Consider the following 6,906-nt stretch of genomic DNA (forward strand, 5'->3'; position numbering starts at 1 on the left):
TATTCATATGTTCAAATCTGCTCAAGTGTTGATCAATACATAACCAAGTTCTACATCTGAACATTGCACATACAAGAATACTACTTTTTCTCCCACTATGTCTTTCTTAAAATAAGGTCCTCCTTGGATTCTGAAGACAGATGCTGGAAACTGCGATTGCTTTTGCAGACAGCAGGAGGGATCCAGGAAATAAGGGTCAAGAATACCTGCTTCCCTTTGCTTTCAAAATAAGAAAATTCAAGGCATGGTACAACGGAAGAAACTAAATACCAGTGTTTATTTTTTTGCTCCCTCTATTTCTCCTAACCTTAACTACTTCTTTATCCTGCTATAGTCATTAATTTATTTTTTTGTTTTCTTCCCTGCATTTGAAGTCAGTCAGGCTAGCCCATTCTCTTCTTAGTTTGGAAACTGACTATCTCAGGTCTCTAGTAAGCCAGCAGCCCCAAAATCCCCACTTACTTATTGTCTAATTTGAAAGTAATTTTTTTTTTTTATTTAAAGTTGTGGATCTTTCCAACTCTGTCCCTGAGGTTCTGCATCTGAAACTCTCATAAACTTGCATCCTTGCACAAACTCAAAACACATTTGCAGTAACTAAGGGCCTTTTGCAGACACTCATTGCTGACTGCACAAGTGGAGCCAGGATGGAGGTGCACAGTCTTTCGCACCTCTAAGTGCTCTCCGCTCTCTCTCTTCTCCTCCTGCTGGAAGTCTGCAGGGCATGGGAGAAACACTGCCTTGGAAAAAGAGGTAAACTGCAGCTGTGCAAGCAGCAGAGGCCAGCATCACTGGGATTGCTGGTTGTGATACTGGAAGATTTTTGTCCATGATTCCTGTAACTGTAATCAGTGTTAGGAGTGGGAAGGAGAGAGCCTTGTTGCTAGTTTGGAAAGTAGGGGACCAGAACACTGTTTTCTAACAAAGTAGGTTTTACTTTGGGGGTAGAAAGTCAAGCCAGTGCTTTCCAGCTATTACCAGGATGCTGTAGAACTTAGGCTCTTTGCTTGAATCTAGCTCAGGCTGCTGCTGGGACACGGCTACCACTGCCTGACTACCGTTTACCCACCTGACAGTTTGGTTGGCTCTGTCTGGCTCCCACTGCTTTACAAAGCCCTTGCATTAGGACTGATGGTTTACTCCTGGGGTTAGCAAAATCTAAGGATTAGGTTGACTTCTCTTGCATTCATAGTGATGACTTTCTAGGGAGTAATTGCAAAACAGCATGGGAAAACATGTACTGCTAATACCTGATTAACAGGTGACTTCTAAAGAATCTCTTCGGTTTCCAAAGTTGTATGTATGTATGCTTGTGAAAGGAGTAAATCCTTTCTTTTTAAACAGTTGCCTGCCTGACCAGAACTAGTAAAACTATTCCCCCATGATTTCCAAAATAAACAAGTGGCATTTGAGAAGTTCGTAAAGCTTGTTAGATGAGATTAGTATTAAATCTAATCTTGCAGCAGTATCGTTATTATTTATTGAGAGCAGTGACAGTAAGATCATAGGTAACATCTGAGTGTAAACCTGGGAATGTTTTCTTTCTCCCCTTTGATTGATTCAAGGCTGTTCCACTTTTAGACCCTAAAAAGTAATCTGTTTGCCTGTATAGTGCCTCATACAAATTGATACCCATGCTATTGAAACCATAGGTGAAGTTGTGGCCAAACAGAAATTCAACTCTTAAAGGAGTACCATCAGTGTAGCTGCCACTGTACTTGCATACGCAGATGAGGTGAGGCTTAGGACTTGGTTTCTAAGTGGCGGTGTCCTTCAGAGCTGTGCACTGACACCATTTCCTCACGCTCTGTGCAAGAGGCACTGTGAGCTCGGCATGACCTCAGTTTCTTCTCAAACCAATGACATCTGAGGATTGCTGGAAAGAGGGATACAGAGCAGTTCATGAGATCTGAATTATGGTCTCATCCCTGCCCTGAGAACTACAATTAATCTACAGTAACTAACTTGTTCTTCGTGTATGTGCCTGAGCAGACCCTAGTGTAGGTCCCTGGTAGGGCTATATCCCTGGAGCTGCTTTATTGATCTTCTGAACTTGGGAACTGCAATTGGTTTTTTTTCAGTCCAAGGCTTGATCCAAAGGCCACCTCAGAATTCTTTTGAGTAGTTGTACAGCCTCCTTGAGAAGCTGATATAGGCTGCTTTGGGAATGTACAAGACAATGGGTTTTGTGCGCAATTGTCACGGAGGTATACATTCTAAGTCTATCCAGATATACTTACTTATTTTGATATTTTTGTGATACAGTAGTCTTTAAGCCTTACATCTCCACCCACCCTACACTAGCATGAACAATGTGGACCTGTCAATATAGTAAAGCAAAATTCATGAAATCACAAACTACATCAATTCTTCTGTGTCATGGCCAACAGAACACAGGCTAATTGAGTTAGGCAGAGGTATTAGCACTTTTTCCCCTCTCCAAAAGGCTCTATAAATAGATTGAATCAAAGCACACAGAGCTTGCAAACTCTTCTGTGTGAAACAGTTGATCCTGTGAGACTTAGCATCTTAGAAAGATGTTGTAAGGAGCATTTAGAAAGAATTGCAGCAAAGCAGATAATTTTCAATAGCTATGAATAGAATACTGCCCTTCAGAAACTTTGATACTAAGAAGTTAAAAAAACCCCAAACAACAACAAAGTATGAGTCTCAAGGCACACAGCAAGTTGAAATTGCTCTGAACTGCAGCTTCACCCAACCGTGACATGACTCAAGTACAAATGACAAGCTGGGATCTTCAGTACTGAGAGACAGAGCAGATGCAGATAATAATGTGCTGTCCATATGGAGAACTATTTTAATTTAAGAGTATCTAGTGAGTATCCTTGTGCTCTTCATTAGGAATTTCTCCAAACGTGGGAAGGAAGCTCAACACCCACAGGGCTGATGCAAGCAAGATCGCCTTGGGCACTGAATGAGTGGTGTCGTGACATGGAACCTAGATCAAGTCAAGTAGCTGGGCTGAAGATGGATGCATGTGGGTTTGATTGACACAGTTGGTGTCAGAGCTCCAAAGATTATAGTCACTAGAGAAACTGGTGGTAAGGCATGGAAGACTACTAGAAAGAAAGTATCTGGTAAAAAAACCTGTAAGCTCACCTACGCTGAGCTTGATTTTTATTTTAGCAATCACTACATGTTTCTTTTACTTTATAGACCTTAGTTCTATGAGACTGGCAGCAGTTGCTTTTGAGCTGGGAAACTGTTGGCTGAGGAAATAAGCCACTTGTTTTCCACAATTTGGAAGACTAATTCCTGAGTTTACTTTGTAGAAATGTTGCTAGCCTCAAGGGTTGAAGCTCTTGTAGCAAGAAGTCCTTTGCATGCCTTGTTGATTGTCTGTGCTGAGAATCATCTTCACAAAGACTCTGGGTTCCTCTGTTGTAAGGTTTCCAAACAACTTACAGGGAGATCATTTAGGATAGGCTGATCATTCTTAACTTCATGTCAGTGGTGTTAAGCCCCATGCCTTCTGGGGAGTATCCTTGTATTGCTTAGTGGTCCAGATAAATGTCAAACTGGCTGCCTGAATTCACAATGAGATTTTGATGAGCCTAGCAGCAAAGAATTACAAACTTCTGCACATGACTTTGGATTTTTTCCACTGTTTCAGCTCCTGTGACAATATGAAATGCAATCATGACTGGTTATTTTTTTATTCATTAAAGGCTTTGCCAGGGAATAGATAGAACTCTTGCAGAACTGGAGCAGTAACAGATGAGCCCAGTAATACACATATGGATTTAATATATGGCCTAATAATGTGGTACCTTTGTACCACTGCAGCTAGGTGAAATTTTCTGAAGCATCAGTGTTGCACAGAAAGGGACCTGTTTCCCAGCAGGAACAGAGCTTCTGATCTGCTGTTGGTTAGGCTCATAATGAATGCCTAATAGAATTTTTTTTTCTCTGCAGATCAGCAGGAAGCTTAGCAATAAGGAATAAATAACAGGGCAAATTACAAGATTGTCACTGTCTCTTCCAGGATACTTTGCTTATGAAATCATCTGGGTAAGAGGGTGAGTGAGCGTCCTGTCTTTGGAAGTGGGATGCCCACTGCTGTTAGCACTCAGGGAATGCTATAAAACCCAAGCAGAATCCAAAAGCCAGCAGGTAGTTCTAGTGATGTTTGGTTTTAATTTGTCAAGAGACCCAACCAAGCAGCCCTAAGGCAATGGGGAAGGGGCAAAGTGCCACTGGAAATATGCCCCTTGTGGCTCAAGGTCCATGAGCTTGGTGTGATGATGACATTTGCCTCATCCTGCCACCCTGAACCTGCAGCAGCGTCTTTGCACCTGGTCATGTTCTTCAGGTCTAGGCTGGTATGGAGCTGTCCTTTGTCACAATGGAGTCTTGGGAAGGACAAGCAAAGACAGAGAGCACTTCTTGCACAATGGTATTCAGATATTGCAGGCTTGTGAGAGTCCTATCAGAAGTCTATTGAGGCTGAGTCTGATGACAGTCTGGATGGGACAGTCCCTGAAAATGTTGGCATTTGGGGGAGATGTTCTATATCCCCCTACAGACTGCCAGTTTGCACCTTCTTTCTCAGGGATGCTCTTAAATGAACAGTTGGAAAAAATAACTTGTTGTAGGGTCTGTGAAGAGAGAGGTAGTTAGACCTCCAGCTTGGTTTTGTGAAGCTTCTAGAAGCTGAGAAGAGATGGCGAGGGGGATGGCATGTTTTTGTCATGTAGGTGCACAAGAAACACGGAACATGAGACCTTGTCACACCGGACAGTAATACATACAGGATTAAAAAAGAAAAAAAGTGAGGTGTATATGTGCTTACTGATGTATTTGAAGGAGAATGTTTACTAAATGTCATAACAAACTGCATCTTTAGGTTATTTTTTTTAACAACAGCACCATCAGTACTTATTTATTTAGTAGTATGACTCAGCTAATGCTTTCAGGACCTATTTCCTACAAATTAAGAACACGTGCATTACTATGGGAATATACAAGAAAGTACTTACTTAAACAATATTTTTATTTCAGGCTCCCTTCACTTTGAATTAAATATAAATGAATGATAAAAGATGACATTTCATATCATATGAGCCTGATGACACAAATCCTGTCTCAGGGCGGTTTTTATGCCACATACTTTTTGGTTACAGCTTTTGTGGTTCAAAGAATCCTGTCAGAGCTTTGATGTGGGGAAACCTGCAGCGCTTCCCTCTCTGGCTGCTAAAACTGAATCACAGCAGGGGCAGGTTGGTGCTTTACACCTGTTAGTAAGCAGCAGGCAAAGACTACTTGTAAATAAACAAAAACCCCAACGAATTTGGTTGTTGTTTTTTTGGTTTGTTTTTTTTTCCTCCGAAAGACGCAATGATGCGAGTTCGCCCTTGTAACAGTCGGTTTGTAATGCGGTTTGTGGGTTTTTTTTGTGTTTTTTCCCTCTTCTTGGTCCTGTGGGCCTTCTGACGGGCTGTGGCTGGACCCGAGGTTCCCGGGCGCCTGCGCAGGGGGCGCTGCCAGCCAAGCTCTCCCGGCGCCCCCGGGCAGCCCGCGCGGGCTATAGGGACATAGGGAGGTGCAGGCACCTCTGTGTGTGTGTGTACAAACTCCATACGATACGTACAGGGCTTCATTTATAGAAATAACTTCCGGCTCAAGGCTTTTGTGTAGGGGAACACCTAGGAGGTGCATAGGTTATGCTCGAGTGTAGCTTGTACTTCTGGCAGTGGTAGCTTCAGGAGGCTGTTTTCTCTGCAGTGGTGGTGAATTGTTTTCCGTAAGTAAAGCATTTAAAACATGTATTTGGAACATGCTGGTTTGATGATTTGTTTCACTCCAATGACCGTTGGAGTAAAAATCACACGGAAATCATTTAATAAAGGGAGAAGATGATGGGTGGGCCCTGTAGTAGAGTCGAGCACCCGAGGCCTGAGCAGCCGCTGCGGGTGGGCGCCCTTAGGGGAGACCCCAGGAGCGCCTCTGGCAGGTCCGCGGGGGGGTGCCCCTGCCCCTGCTGGTGGGTGGGTTTGTCCCTATAGCTGCCAGCCCGCATCTGTAGGCAGGTGCTAGCACCCTTTTCTCCTCAGAGCTCCACCGAGTTCGTGTGATTGTCAGTGCAGCCACAAGGGGATGTAGTGCCATGTCTTGGGTTCCCTTTTGAAAATAGAACAGCATAGAATCACAGAACGGTTTGGGTTGGAAGGGACCCTAAAGATCATCTAGTTCTGACCCCCTGCCGTGTGCTGGGACACCTTCCATTAGGCCGGGTTGCTCAAAGCCCACACGGGTGTCCGCAATTTCTCTGGGCAACCTGCTCCAGCAGCCTGGCGGCTGAGCGCGGTGAGACCCGCCCTTCCCGCTTCTCAACCACGCGTGTAACTGTTTCGGAGGGAAGGGCTGCGGGAGGGGCTGCCTTGGCACCCCCTGGCAGTCTGCGCGCAGCGCGGCAGTGTAAGGGCCTGGGGGCGCCGTCCCGCCGCCGGGCTAGCCGGTCCGCCGGCGGTAGGGAGGAGGCCCCGGGAGGGGGAGCCCTCCGCTGGGCGCTCGCCCTGTCAGACCCGGGCCGCCCGCCCTTTCAGATCTCGGCCTAAGGCAGATGTTTACTCTACGGCCGTTTTCGAAGGAGAGGGCCCAGGCCACGACGCGTAGTGAGGGGCACCCAGGCTGTATGCCGCGGCGAGGCAGCGCTCGCCAGCTCCCTTCGATAGCTCAGCTGGTAGAGCGGAGGACTGTAGAGGCGTGGCCCACGGGAATCCTTAGGTCGCTGGTTCGATTCCGGCTCGAAGGAGGCACTTTATTTTGCGTGGCGGGGCGGCCGCCGTTTTTCTCTTTCGTCGGGAGCTTCCCCCGTTGCCGCTGCGGTGGCGGCGCGCAGGCGCTCCCGCCGGGACGTGGCGGGGCGGGGGGGTGGCGAGGAGC

The 6,906-nt window shown here is 45.9% G+C and overlaps 1 non-coding gene across 1 annotated transcript; it reads left to right on the forward strand.

Moving 5' to 3' along the window:
• The first annotated feature begins 6,685 nt into the window (after nt 1–6,685).
• TRNAY-GUA (transfer RNA tyrosine (anticodon GUA)) lies at nt 6,686–6,775 on the forward strand. The gene is given in 2 exon segments: nt 6,686–6,722; nt 6,740–6,775. It is a non-coding gene; the product is annotated as a tRNA-Tyr (tRNA).
• The last annotated feature ends 131 nt before the right edge of the window (nt 6,776–6,906 follow it).

Source organism: Falco cherrug, chromosome 3 (assembly GCF_023634085.1).
Source record: "Falco cherrug isolate bFalChe1 chromosome 3, bFalChe1.pri, whole genome shotgun sequence".
NCBI lineage: Eukaryota > Metazoa > Chordata > Aves > Falconiformes > Falconidae > Falco > Falco cherrug.